At 31.9% G+C, this 15,926-nt stretch overlaps 1 protein-coding gene across 1 annotated transcript in view; it reads left to right on the top strand.

Annotated features, from left to right (window-relative positions):
- The first annotated feature begins 6,470 nt into the window (after positions 1-6,470).
- The window catches only part of Tdc2 (Tyrosine decarboxylase 2), an 84,268-nt gene continuing 74,812 nt past the window's right edge, over positions 6,471-15,926 (top strand). The window contains exon 1 of the mRNA XM_075381655.1: positions 6,471-6,549. The gene's annotated coding sequence lies outside the window, so the exon portion shown is untranslated. The remainder of the gene's footprint in view (positions 6,550-15,926) is intronic.

The following is a 15,926-nucleotide window of genomic DNA, read 5'->3' as shown; positions in this document are numbered from 1 at the left end:
AACATTTGTTGCTGCAGTATTTAAAAAAATGGATATTACTTGGAGGAAAAATTATTGCTCTTAAAAATCACATTTTTATGACAGTGAGAGAGATATCGCTTCTGCAGTTAGTCTAGGTTAATCCAAGTGTATCGAAAAATTCTGACAACATTCAAAATACCTGGATCCATCATCTCCAAAAAAAGAGAGGAAAATGTGGGTGCAAACAGAAAACTACTTCAAGAACTGATAAAATTCTAATAAGAAATAGTAAAATTAATCCTAGGAAAACTAGCTGAAACCTTAAAAGAGATTTATTGGCAATTGGTTTTGAAGTTAGTAGTTCAACTGTATGCTGTAGACTTCTAGAAGCTGGGCAGAAGGCAAGAAGACAATGAAAAAACAATTTTTAACTCCTAAAATGAAGAAAAAACATTTAGCACGGCCCAAAAATATAAATCATGGACTGCCAACGACTGGAAGAAAGTAATTTTTAGTGATGAAACTCATTTATTTGTGCATGGTTACAAAGCAAATGTCGTGAAATTAGGTGACAGTGAATCTTTGAGACCTGAGCTTGTCCAACAAATTGTAAAACACCCTATGAAATAGATGTTTTGGGATTTTTCATGACAAATGGCACTAGAAGCTTAGTTCCTGTTCAAGGTATGATGAATTCAACCAAGTACATAGAAATACTATGACGAAGGATTTTTTCGTCAGACTTTTGACGGGACATTTCGACATGAATTGGTCCCTTGTCATAATTCAAAATCGATCAAGACTTTCATGGTGAAAATCAAATTAATGCGCTTGATTGGCCTGGAAATTTACTAGACTTAAATCCCATTGAGAACTTGTAGAATATTTTGAAGAGATGTTTAGGTAAAATGGACTGTACAACAAAAGAACACATAACTAATGTTATAAAAGTGTGGTTACATGATGATCAAGTTAAGAATATGTGTACTAATCTAATAGAGTCAATACTAAAACATTTCCAAGAGGTCACTTCTGCTAAAGGAAGACATATTTCATACTAATAAATGTATTTATCAGTGTATATAAAGGCACAGAATGAATAAAAACATAGTTTTTGGAAAAAATATAATTTTTTTATTTTTTCCCCAATTAATTTACAAATCCAAAGCCCATAGGAGGAAGACACCCACCTTGTGACATTACCGGTCGCCACACCACCCCATTCCGAGCCCTAAGGGGCTTTACCGTAGGTCGTCTTTAGATTCTCTAACTGATTACATCTCACAGTCATCAGCCAGTCATCAGGCCTCGGTCGAGATACCACCGATGTAAATGCCTCGGCAGACATTTGCATCAATAAAATACAAATCAAATTTCGCCTTCACGTAGGCATCTTCACATCCAACCTAACATGATTCCCTCAAACCAACTGACCGAAAATGCGGAAGCGCGAACCCCGCGTTTAATCCAGATTTGGCAGCACCGTCCGTGACTGTGAATGCCTCAGAAAGCGAATGATTTTAAAGTTAAATCAATGCTACACTCATACCAATCAAATTATATTTTACGCAAATTAATTTGCACAGTATAGTACATATTATTATCCCTGTCATGACTTCTCTCGTGCTTTATAGTTTCTTACGTTTCTTGCCGCGATCAGGGGATGTTTGCCAGTCACCTGTCTAGCCAGGGGGCTCTATCCCCTTGACCCCCGTGTTCATCAAACTCATGCTTATGAGAATATTAATGATAAATAAAAATTAAAGCCTCTTCAATTTATAAACACTATCAATGTATCGTAAATTCTTCAGAGTAACAGTTTGGTCAGTACAGGACCCACTAATTAGTTTTTACATTTCCCGTAGCGGCTTTTCTCGCGAAATATATAATCAGAATTACAAACATAAATTACTATAAAAATATTAACAAATCTCATAAATAACAGATTCAATAGCAGTAGCAAAAAATGACAAACATGTAAAAAAAATTTGTGTTTTTACTTTTTAAAATATTAAAATTCAAAAAACCACAAAATGGTTTTTAGATATTTATCTGAAAAGTATTTTCTGGAAACCCAAATCGAGTGAATATCTTGTTTAGTATATTTAGAAATGGGGAATTTTGGAATTACCGTTCGGAATTTTTCACCTTTCTTCACCCCGTTCAAGGTCGAATTTAAAAAAAAAATCTAGAAATTGGTTTTTAGATATTCACATGAAGATTACACACTAAAAATCAAGTTGATATCTTCATTTATTACACAGGAATTCAGAAATAATAAAATTAATGTTAACCATTTTGATCCTTTAAACTTAGAATTTAAAAAGAAATTCCTTTATTAATCTGCATTTACAGAAGAACGTGTATACAAATTTTTATCAATTTAACTTGAGTAGATTTTGCTTATATGTATATAGACTAGTATCCGCGTTGCGGCTTCGCTCGCACTATATGGTTATTTGACTGAATATGTAATCCCAAATCGAATAAATTTCGTTTAGTATGTTATTTTTTAGATTTTCGAACTAAAAGATTCTATAAATTTATGGTATTTTCATAATCCTGATATCTCAAAACGTAAAGAAAATTCATTTTCAACCCCTTTCTTCTTTCTTTTTTCCTGTTTAGCCTCCGGTAATTACCGTTCAGATAATACTTCAGAGTATGATATATGTATGAGTGTAAATGAAGTGTAGTCTTGTACGTTCTCAGTTCGACTATTCCCGAGATGTGTAGTTAATTGAAACCCAACCACCAAAGAACACCGGTATCCACGATCTAGTATTCAAATCCGTGTAAAAATAACTGACTTTACTAGGACTTGAACGCTGGAACTCTCGAATTCCAAATCAGCTGATTTGGGAAGACGCGTTCACCACTAGAACAACCCGGTGGGTTCATTTTCAACCCCCAGTCTCAACATGCGATCGAAAAAAAATACCTCAAATTGAGGATTATGTTGTCTGTCGTCGACCTTAAATTGAGCATAACTCAAGAACGATTGAACCAATTTTCAGGATACGGCGGAACACTACTGTTTTTTTTTGCATGAGGTGAAGAAACTTGATAGTCTCTTTTTTTTCTCATTAGCCTCTGGTACCGCTCAGATAATACTTCAGAGGATGAATGAGGATGATATGTATGAGGGTAAATGAAGTGCAGTCTTCATTCGACCATTCCTGAGATGTGTGTTTAGTAGAAACCCAACCACCAAAGAACACCGGTATCCACCGATCTAGTATTCAAATCCGTGTAAAAATAACTGACTTTACTAGGACTTGAATGCTGGAACTCTCGACTTCCAAATCAGCTGATTTGGAAAGACGCGTTTACCACTAGACCAACCCGGTGGGTTCGTCTGATATGTAGTGACGTAACAGGTGAGCGGTAGAATTAAATAAATGAATAATATTTAAACTGTAAAAAAGTAACTCAATCTAGCTAGGTCTCAAACTTGATCACCTGGTCGACTCAGTATCTGGCGCGTTAAGCCTCACAGCTATACCAGTTTTCCAACCGTAAAAGCAAAATTTGTTCTATGTAAGTTGTGAAATTAAATTAGTTTAGTTAGTACCGTCCATTTCCGCTAGTACCGCCACACTCGCGAGAATTAAATACTGTATGCATATAAGTTTTAGTTGGAATTATTGAATTAAACGAAAAAATTTTATATTTAAATAAAATGATATATATTTTTCTGTGTGTAAGCCGTTCAACAGAAAACCCACAGTTGTAGAACTGTGAAAGTTCTACAACTGTTGCGTCAGTTTTTTTTTTTTTTTTTTAAGTTAATGTGTACGTTCCAATCTGTTGGACGTTCCAAACTAGTGAACAATAAGCAACCCCTCCTCCAAAACCCAATGAAATGAGGATGATATACGTATGGCATATAAATAAGGTGTAGTCTCGTAAATAATCAGACCCATCATTCCTGAGATGTGTGCTTAATTAAACCCCAACCACCAATGTACCTCGGTTTAATATTCAAATTCATTTTATTAGGATTTGAACTACAGAATTTTCGATTTCGAAAATCAGCTGTTAAACAATTAACGACGAGTTAATTTTAGACTAACCCGGTGGGTTAAAAAATTTTTTTTTTTATTTATAGTGAAAACGTATGATACATTTATTATAAAAGATTACATCACCTGCCTACGAAAATATTAAAATGTTTAATTACCCATACTGTGTTATTTTAAAACAGTAATTTGATTACATTTTAATCGGAATTAATAAACTTAATATTAATTATATATATATATTTTTTTTTTTAATAGTTATTAGATTTTAATGACACAACACGTTTTAAAAAAACACACGTCATACTGATTTATATACAAATATATATTTCGAGAGTTCCGAGGTTACTTGTAAGATTAGCTGCGTTCAATATAAATTTTTATAACCTTTCAGATTCTTTACAAGTATATATAATAATTGATTAAGCGAATAATTCAGTACAAATATATATATATATATATATATATATAAATATATATATATATATAAATGAATGCTTGTTTGTCCCGTATGCGTTCCTATGCCATTCATTCGATTTCGATGAAATTTGGTGAGTTTTTGTAGGCACGTTCGCGAAGTTTCTGAATTAATTGAACACGCTAGGTGGCACTGGGGTCGAGATATTTCAAAAAATTGTATATACGGTCCGATTTGATATTCAGAAATTATATTAGTTACGTGAAAAGAAAAATTTTTGCAAAAACTATACCCTCTAGGTGCCACCGGTGTCGAGAATTTACGAAACAAAAAAACAAATATACATAAAGACTTTCTTCTTCTACGTGTATATATATATATATATATATATATATAAAGCAATGTTCGTATGTGTGTCCCCTGTAAATTAAATAAATTACTGGACCGATTTACTGGCGGGAAAACAGGAAAAAGAAAATCGGGGAAAGAGTAAAGACGGAATGGAAAAGGGGAAAGGGAAGAAAGGAAAAATTAAAAAAGAGAAAGTGAGAGGGGGAAATTGGGAAAGAAATAGGGAACAGGGAAACAGAGAAATAGGGAAAAAGGGAAATGGGGAAAAAGGATAAAGGTAAATGGTTAAATTTTGTGAAGTCCCGTAATTTTCAGTTTTTTAATGTTTTATCAAACTTTCAATTGTGTTAATTTAATCTATATATATATATATATATATATATATATATATATATATATACTCACACAGAGTCAATATATACAGGGTCATTCATGGGAACCGGATGTTTTTGAAGTGGGTTGTACTCGGGAGTTCGTGGCGGGAGGGGCACGTGGATGGTGTCTGACGTTTTCTTTGTTCATAGCATTTACATTTTAGTCGTTGTGATGGAGCCGTGGACGCTAGACCAACGCCTGTACGCGTATGACAGTTTCGTGCGAAATGACGAATCCGTAACTGCTGTTCGGCGAGATTTCCGCCGTCAGTTTAATATCCATCGTAATGCAAGTGTCCCTTCTCGTAACACAATATTATGGGTAAACAACCTTCGAACAAGCGGTTCAATATTGAAGAAAAAACCACTGGGTCCATTGTCAGAATCCCACGCCGCTCTATTCAGAGGCATTCAGCAGCGCTTCAAATGAGCACAAGTACGGTAAGACGAATTCTGATTACAGACCTGCATTTCCATCCTTACAATATAGCCGTCGTGCAGCAGTTAAACGAGCAAGATTTCACGCAGCGATTACAATTTTGTCGACAAATGCTTACCGTTTTTGAAGAAAATGAAAATTTGTTATCGTTAATGAGTGACGAAGCCCATTTTCATCTGAATGGCTTCGTCATTCTTTTTCTGTGGGGGTTTCTGAAATCGGGTGTGTACGGCAATAAACCGCGTACATTGGAGGACCTAAGATCGCAATTCATCATCACGTCACCCAGATTGATGTAGACATGCTGCAAAGAATTGAGGCCAGTTACCGTGAAAGGCTACAACAATGTATTGACCAAAATGGACATCACTTGCCGGACATAATTTTTTGTTCATGAGTAAGTAACAAATGCTTTGATTTAACAAGTGTTTCAGTACCAATAAAACTTTTTTAAAGTAAATATTCAATTTTTTCTTAAAAAATTGAATATTTACTATTGATTATTTTAAAAACATCCGGTTCCCGTGAATGACTCTGTATATATATATATACTGAAATCTAGCAATAGCGAAGCATTGCCGGGTCACCTTGTATTTATATAAATTTAGTTAAAAAAAAAATGTTTAAATTATAGAAATTTAAAAATTTCAATTTTTTTTACAAATTTTAATGTTTTATTTATAGAAATTTAGTATATACTAATAATAAAAAAGTTTTAAATAAAAATGGTTTTTGCGTGAAAGATTGAAAAAGAGGATGGTTATATAGAGAATGAGAGAATATGAGAGTGTTAGAATTGGAGGGAGGAGAAGATAAAGAGTAAAGAGAAATTTAGTGAGGCGAGAAGTGAGAAGTGAATTAAACGCGTTGAGAGTCACCACCTCACTTCATTCTGTTCCGAACATCGCACAGGCAGTTTGCAAACCAGCTAAAACTTCCTCTCGGGCTTATTTCTTAGTGTTAAGTAAAAAGGAGTAACACAAGGTATTACTAATAATATTATATAAATTTTTAATATGTACTGAATAAATAAATATATATATATATATGTATATGTATACACATAATTATTTAACAATAGATTTTTAATTTTATATCGCCTAAAAAAAATCTATATATATATATTAATTTTAATAAAAATTATTTTAAATTAAATTAAGCAGTTAACTGTATCAGCATTTATTCAAAACAGGTATGTAAAAATTAAACAATTAATTATTTTTTTAAAACAAATTATCACATTCTAAAGTTTATTTATACCGATCGATGTTCAATTAAAATTTAAAAACCGTTAGACAATTTTAATCTTTTTTTTTTATTATATATTTAATCCCCATTATTGAATTAGATTTAATTAATTTTTTTGTTTTTGAGGCCACATTGGACCACTTTAGTCATCCATATATGAGTTCCTCTTGAATTTCTGTATTAGTTTGGCCTTTCGATTTTCCCAGTATTTCTTCATTCTATCGGATCGTTGTTTCCTGACCACCACTTTGTTATGCCTTTATAATTTTTTAACGTTGAATCTATTGTTTTGAATTGCGTATATTTAATTTTCATTTAATCACAGGCGTCGTCAACCTTCAAGTCAATTTCTTGAACATCTCTTTGAATTTTTCAAAAATATTTTCTACAGGTTTATTTTGTTAATAATTCTTTATGACCAGTTGTTATAGAATTCGATTTTCAGGTATTTTTAGTACGGCAAAAAAATGATAATTCCTTCGTTTTTTTTATTGAACTAAGAATCGGGTCGATTTGTTTGTAGACTTTTTCATTTATGCAGGTTTAATTAAATTTTTTACTTAATTAAAGTTTATAGTAATTTTAAAAAATCATTTTTCAGGTAGTCATTTTTTTTTTAAATTGCTTTTTAATAAATAACATGCTATAAAATTTACATTTACAGTTCACATAAATAGGATTTTGAAATATCAGGTATTTAAAAAAAAAAAATTGTTTAGAAAATGACGTAATTTTTCGTAAAAAATTCATTTTACTTTTCCAGCTAATATAACTAGAATAGCTATATTAAAGGTGAAAGTATGCTATTCATGTCCAAAAATGTTTTTTTTTTCAAATCTTTATATTTTAGGGTTCATGTAAACCAAATAAAAACATATTTTATGTACATATATCGCACTGCTTTTGGTCTTATATCATAGGATTGACTAAAACGATATCTTCAAATTTGGCTGAAATATTGCTATATATATTGGGTATTGATCGTATATTTTTTCAAAATTTGTTAAGAGTATAGGGATTAGCGAAAAAAAAATAATTTTGATTTTATTGAGGCATTTTAGAGAAAACTTTATTACAGAAAAAATTTAAAATAATATTATACATATATCTAATAATAAAAAAAAAAAAATTTCATAAATCAACCCCACAAAAATTTTAATTTTTACGACTAAGACCCGGATTTAAAATGTAAAAACGTTTTTTTCAAAATTTAACTTTTCTTATTTTAGCTTTTATTGAATATGGCATCGTTAGATTTAGAGAAAATTTTATTTAAGCAAATTTATTAATATTTTTAAAAAAGTTTTTGTAAGATTTATCTCCCACCTTTAAAAAAAAAATAATATTATTATTATTTTTTTTGTCTTCTGTCATTTGACTGGTTTGATGCAGCTCTCCAAGATTCCCTATTTAGTGCTAGTCGTCTCATTTCAGTATACCCTCTACATCCTACATCCCTAACAATTTGTTTTACGTATTCCAAACGTGGACTGCCTACACAATTTTTTCCTTCTACCTGTCCTTCCAATATTAAAGCGACTATTCCAGGATGCCTTAGTATGTGGCCTATAAGTCTGTCTCTTCTTTTAACTATATTTTTCCAAATGCTTCTTTCTTCATCTATTTGCCGCAATACCTCTTCATTTGTCACTTTAACCACCCATCTGATTTTTAACATTCTCCTATAGCCCCACATTTCAAAAGCTTCTAATCTTTTCTTCTCAGATACTCCGATCGTCCAAGTTTCACTTCCATATAAAGCGACGCTCCAAATGTATACTTTCAAAAATCTTTTCCTGACATTTAAATTAATTTTTGATGTAAACAAATTATATTTCTTACTGAAGGCTCGTTTAGCTTGTGCTATTCGGCATTTTATATCGCTCCTGCTTCGTCCATCTTTAGTAATTCTACTTCCCAAATAACAAAATTCTTCTACCTCAATAATCTTTTCTCCTCCTATTTTCACATTCAGTGGTCCATCTTTGTTATTTCTACTACATTTCATTACTTTTATTTTGTTCTTGTTTATTTTCATGCGATAGTTCTTGCGTAGGACTTCATCTATGCCGTTCATTGTTTCTTCTAAATCCTTTTTACCCTCAGCTAGAATTACTATATCATCAGCAAATCGTAGCATCTTTATCTTTTCACCTTGTACTGTTACTCCGAATCTAAATTGTTCTTTAACATCAATTAATAATTATAGTTTAAAGTATATTTAAAAAATTGAAATGATAATTTTTGTAGCTGATTAGTTTTAATTTAAATTAAAATTAAATAACAAAGATGGACCATCTTTGTTATTTCTACTACAGTTCATTACTATTATATTTTATAATAATTTTATCAAACATGGCCCGTTGGTATGATTATACAATAAATAATTAAAATATGAAACTCACTCACCAATAATATTTTAATATGTTCTAGCGCTTTCGGAAATGAATTCCATCTACAGGAACTTAATTTTTTTTTTTTAATTAACTAAAACTTTGTTGTCATGAGTAGAATTGTTATGTAAAGTGTGTAAAATGTATAAAGGTGGTCGTCATGGACATTAAGTTAGTGAAGATTGCGTCACTTAACGTCACTTTGACGTTAACTCGATGTAATTTTAACACATGACGACCACCTTTATACGTTTTACCTATCAATTCTACTCATGACGACAAAGTTTTAGTTAATAAAAGAAAAAAAAAATTAAGTTCCTGTAGATGGAATTCATTTCCGAAAGCGCTAGGACGCATTAGAAGATTGTTGGTAAGTGGGTTTTATATTTTAATTATTTATTGTATAATATTATGTATTTTTCTTTTAATACTTTTATTTATAGTCGTAATAACAATTAAAATGATTAGCGAATTGTCAGTGTAATGTAACTGTACCGGTAAATTTATAATCTTGAACAAACTCAGGTCAACTACTTCTGAGACGTGTGGTTAATTGAAACCCAACCACCAAAGAACACCCGGTATTCAGTATCTAATATTCAAATCCGAATAGAAGTAACTATATCATTATTAGGATTTGAACATGAGAATTTCAACTTCGAAATTAGTTGATTTACGACAACGAGTTTACCACTATACCAACCCGGTGGGTTATTTTGTTTTTCTTTTTTGTTGTAACTCTTTTAATTTTTTTTTGTTGTATTTTTTCATAACTTAAAGGGCTATTAAAATTAAAGTAACACGGAACCTTTATTACATTAGGACCTAAAATGACAAGCAGATTTTTCATTAGTAAAAAAATCACTATTTTTACAATGTTTTTTAACAATTCTCTTTTAAATTATTATTTTTTTTTGGAAGGGATCAATGTTTTATAAATAAGATTTTTTTTTACCGAGTAAGAAACCCCTATATTATTATTGTACTGAGATTGTGATTACTATTTTTATTATTTGTTTCATTATTGTCGTTTATTATTATTATTATTATTACTATATTCATTATTATTATTGATTTTTCTTATTTTAACTACGTTTTTAAACTAATAAATTGTAATTATATAAACATTTTCAATTGTCAATCTCTCAATATTCTGTTCGAGCCGCGAACACGCGACAATTTTTTATTTGAAATTTGGGAATGTTGATGCTTAAGTCTTACTTTAGTAATTATCATAATCAATAAGAAAGCTCCTTTAATTAATTTGCCACATTTTTTATTTATTTATTAATTTTTACTTCCTTGTACGAAGTAAAAGAAAGTATTACGATCGCGAGAAATTTCGGTTTCCAGATTTCAACGGTATCCCTGAATTCATTTTGACTAGTTTCGGCGTGACGTCTGCACGTATGTATCTCGTATTATTCAAAAACTATTACTCCTAGGATGTTGAAATTTTAGATTTAGAACTGTTGTAACATCTATTTGTGCACCTTCCATTTTGATTTCAATCGATTAAAGTAGAAGTGTTCAAAAAAGCTCAAAATCTAAAATTTATTTTTGGATTTTGGATTTTTTCTTAACTGCAGTAATAAGCTCTCATTGAGAGCTTTTGAACGGTATATAATAACATGTACTTATTTTCATTGGTTCCGGAATTACAGACAAATAAAATTTTAATTAATCAAATATTTAGATCTTACAAGAGGAAGGCACATCGATTAGAATCCGAATTCATATATACATATATTTTTTCAAGTTTTTTTTTAAAATTTAAGTATAAGGATTTATTAATAATTATTAACCTATGATGGTAAAAAAAAAAATAAAAAAAATAAATTCAATAATAACAATAAAAAAGAGAAAAATATCAGAAGTTATTAATGAAATAAAATTGTATGCACTTTTGATTTTAAAAAATGTGTTCTTATAATTTAATGTTTTTTTTTTTTTTGGTTGTTTGTGGGCGAAAAATGCTTGGGCGTTATCATCGCCCGGTAGGTATTATTAAAAGGGTAATATAACTCCGAAATAATAAGCTATACAAGGGGCAAATGTATTATTAATCACCGTGTCGTACGCCTTAATAATTTAATAGGCGTACAAGGAAGTCATGTGGTGTCCACATGAGATTTTCTTTATGACTAAGGGGTTCTGACTCCTGACCACGTCGCGGTTAGCATTTCAGCATTTTTATTACCATGTTATAATATTGGAAGCACCAATTTTTGCTCGTATCACGATTCACAGTTTAGAAGAAATTTTGGGTGAGGCCTCGTTAGATGTGATCGAGTGTTTTAGGCGTTTGCCTGTCCCAGTAGTTCGATTAGGTCTGAGTTATTGCAATTTTTGTGTTTAAATATTTTTCTTACATGTTTGTAATATAGGGAGGATTTATATAGCAGTAAAATTGGTGAGGTTGAACTGTTGTAACATTCTGGGGGGTCATAAGAAAGCTATAGTTAAAATTTCGTAATGATTGGTTCAGTAGTTTTTTATGTAAACGGCGGGGACAAACGAAAAAAAATTGCCCCTTATACAGATTGTACCACGAAGAAACGGTGAAACTATCAGGATATGTTCTACTGGTGAAAATAATGAAAAAAGTTCATATAAATATAGGTCTGGAAACGCTTTGTTTTAAAGTTACGGTTAGCGAAAAATTTCACCCGAATTTTAGCTCTTCTAATAAAAAGAAGTCTACTGTTATTTTTGGGACCGAAATTAAGGAATAAAGTTGGTGGTTTCTTGTGTAATTTGAGCAAGAAAATAGGATAAAACAGGCCCCAAAACTGTAACTCCAGTAGTTTTTTTAGATATTCGACGTAAAACACAAAATTCAGTGTCGAAAATCATGTAGTAAAATAGCTTTGTTAAATGACTAATAAATATGAAATATTTAGTCACAAAACTTGTAAAGAATTTAATTCTGAAAAAATTAATGTAAATATAGCCAATAAAAAGTAAATAAAAACGTTTAAAAATAGGTTTTTTTATTGTACCAAAACAGACAAAAATAGACAAAAAATTGTATTACTCTTTCTGTATTTAATAAACATTATTCTTAATATCGCAAAACAAAAAAAAAGTATATGAAATGGAAAATAGTAACAGAATAACAAACCTCAAATGGTAACAGTAATTGTTTGAAATTTTCCCTTTACAATGTACACAGCACTCTGTCCGATGTAAAATATTTCTAGTGACTTTACGTCTCATCTCAGGATCGATTCGTACAAATTCAATAGCATTTCATATTTTAATGAGTAACTATTTTTTAGTTTTAACTTTTTGTCGGTTACTATCGTTTTCATATGGTCCCAAATGATGTAATCTGTGGTGTTAACTCAAGTGACGGTGATAGTTAATCGATTAACCCACCGGGTTGGTCTAGTAGTTAACGCGTCTTCCCAAATCAGCTGTTTTGGAAATCAAGAGTTCCAGCGTTCAAGTCCTAGTAAAGCCAGTTATTTTTACACGGATTTGAATACTAGATCGTGGATACCGGTGCTCTTTGGTGGTTGGGTTTTCAGTTAACCACAAACCTCAGTAATGGTCGAACTGAGACTGTACAAGACTACACTTCATTTACACTCATACATATCATCCTCTGAAATATTATCTAAACGGTAGTTCCCGGAGGCTAAACAGGAAAAGAAAAGGTAGTTAATCGATTGGTCCACCACGTCCAATCCAGTTTAAGAAATTAGCATTCAAGTGATTTCTAACTACTAAAGAAAAATCTAATGTTGTACCATAGTGCTGGAAAATCATTTGCAATCTAGTTTGTAAAGGTACATCCTTCAAAAAAGCCGGTAAATTATTTTTTTAAGAAATGTAAGGTTTTCTGTAAGGTTTTCTTTGAAAATAAACGGCCCCAGAATTTTATCATAAATAATGCTACACCAAAAATTAATGGGAAATCTTTGTTGGAAACTAATAAAATATGATTTATCCCTCCATAAATGATTATTTTTTAGAATTGAAGACTACGTTTCTTGTAAAATTTGCTTCATCAGTAAAGACAATTGAATTATTTTATCAGCTTGTCAAGAAGCCAATGATACAAGTTTAACCGTTGGGGGTAATCTGTTGGCCGCAAACTATGAACTTTCTGGAGGCGGAAAGTATTAAGATTTTCTTTTCGTAGGATGTGCCACACAGTGCCGTAATGAGGGTATGAAGCGCCTCTGGAAAATGTCTAACTTGCGCCTCCCCGTAACCCAATAATGTCCAAAAAAAATAAAAAATTTATTGTAACAAGTTAAATTTTACTAAGTGCAATGTATTAAATACTATTAACTTCATCAAAATGAGTTGTCTGTATATATAATAATGTACAGAGTTATCATAAAAGAATGGTGCGGTTTCAGTAATTCATAGGAAGATTGTAGGGAAATTTCTATATGTTATATTGGTATCCCTGAAAGCCTCCAACCCAAAAGTCTGTATATCAGCAGTTGTAACCACAAAGTCAGTTCTTGTATTGCTGCGATGAGTTTAGTGAGTTACTATGTTCTCGGATAAAGACAAAGCAAAGTGTTTTTTATTGATGGCTGAATTAAATTCCGTAATTTAGTTCAACGTGCGTTTCGACGTGAATTCGGAAGAGATCCACCACACAAAAATAACATAACACGTTTGTTCAAACGATTCGAAGAAACTGGATCTGTTAAGAAACAGAAATCAACCGGCAGACCAAGCGTACCAGACGAAACGGTTGAACTAATTAGACGATCGGCAATTAGAAATCCTGGGAAGTCCATCCCCCGTCGAAGTGTCGAATTAGGTATTCCAAAATCAACAGTTCACAAGGTTTACATAAAAAATTTAAATTAAACGCTTATAAAATCCAGATACTGCAGGAATTGAAACCCGATGATGGTGTTAAACGTTACAATTTCGCTGTTAAAATGTCGGACAGAATAAGTGAAAACGAATCATTTTTTAGATGATATAATTTTTACAGACAAAGCTACATTCCGTGTGAATGGATGCGTTAACAGACACAATTCACGAATATTGGGCTCTGAAAACCCACACGCAATTATTGAGAAACAACGCAATTCGTCTAAAGTTAATGTTTGGTGTGGTGTAATGAAAAATCGTGTAATAGGGCCTTTCTTCTTTGCTGAAAAAAACAATTAATGGAGTTGTGTATCTTGACATGTTAACCGATTATTGCTTTCCTCAGCCGGATGAACCCGAAAACATTCATCGACTTCATTTCCAACAAGATGGTGCTCCCCCGCACTTCAATGCATCGGTCACGGACGCTTTGAACGAAAAATTTGGAGATCGATGGATAGGCCGGCAAAGACCCATACTTTGGACTCCAAGGAGTCCAGACCTGACACCTTGCGATTTTTTCTTGTGGGGGTACATAAAAAGCGTTGTTTATACACAAAAAATTCGCGAGCTAAACCGCTTAAAAAGCAGGATTAATGAAGCGATGACAACCATTAACGAAGAAATGTTAACTAACGTTTGAAGAGAAGTTGAGTATCGTTTGGACATTTGTCGAGCGACTAAGGGCGCACATATTGTTTTTTGTCTTTGTTTTATTATAAAATAAATTATAGATGAGTCTTAGAAATACCATTTACGCATCCCCCGATAAATGGAGGAGTGCCGGACTCGCACAGGTTCGGCTAGATGTTATTAAGAGCCTAAATGTACCCGCACTCTACTGACTAAAACTCCTATCTCACCGTTTCTCCTCCTCCAAGGTCGGTCCTGCAGTTTAAGCATTGCACGGGCCCAGGAGGTGCCTTTAGGGTCCAGGAGTCCAGAGTTCCTGTACTTCATCACCGTCGCCCATCCGCACAAGTGCAGACGCATGACGGCTCCACAGGGGGCTGTCCTTCGCCCCGTCACCTTCAAGGTCACTTTTTTCGCTTGAGTCTCAGGTTTTTTGTATGGCATTCTGATTCCTAGCTGGGTGATCTTCAATCCTCTTACTTATCTGGGTCCTAATTCAGGCTAAAGCTACTCTTTCTTTAGCTGTATTTGTATGTTATTATAGTTAAGTAACATGTTGTGGAATCATTATAATCTATTATTTTTTTATTATTATTAATATTTTATAATTTAGCATCATTACTTCTCGATTTCCTGGTTTTGATGTTCAATTGTACTTTTTTCTTCTGTTTCAATTTTATATGAAACATGATTACTTGTAGAAAGCAGCTTTAATTCAGTTGTTAAGCTGGTTTGAATTAGACGTGTAGATGATTTTTTTAGAAAAATACCAATCGGAGATATAATTTTTCTTAATATTTTCAATCTTCTGTTTTCTTATTTTTTTAAATTGTGTACCGGAGGGTTTGTTTGGTGAAATTTTACACTAGAAGTGTTTTTTAATTAAAATTTAATACTGGCTAAAAAAAATTAGTATACCAGTATATATTTTATTGTCTTCAGTCATTTGACTGGTTTGATGTAGCTCTCGCAAGATTCCCTAACTAGTGTTAGTCGTTTCATTTCGATATATCTTCTACATTCTACATCCCTAAAAATTTGTTTTAGATATTCCAAACGTTGCTTACCTGTACAATTTTTTCCTTCTACCTGTCCTTCCAATATTAAAGCGACTATTCCAGGATGCCTTAATATGTGGCCTATAAGTCTGTCTCTTCTTTTAACTATATTTTTCTAAATTCTTCTTTCTTCATCAATTTATCGCAATACCTCTTCATTTGTCACTTTATCCACCCATCT

Source organism: Lycorma delicatula, chromosome 13 (genome assembly GCF_047948215.1).
Source record: "Lycorma delicatula isolate Av1 chromosome 13, ASM4794821v1, whole genome shotgun sequence".
NCBI classification, from domain to species: domain Eukaryota; kingdom Metazoa; phylum Arthropoda; class Insecta; order Hemiptera; family Fulgoridae; genus Lycorma; species Lycorma delicatula.
The sequence above is the reverse complement of the archived record's forward strand: the minus strand, read 5'-3'. Positions and strand labels throughout refer to the sequence as shown.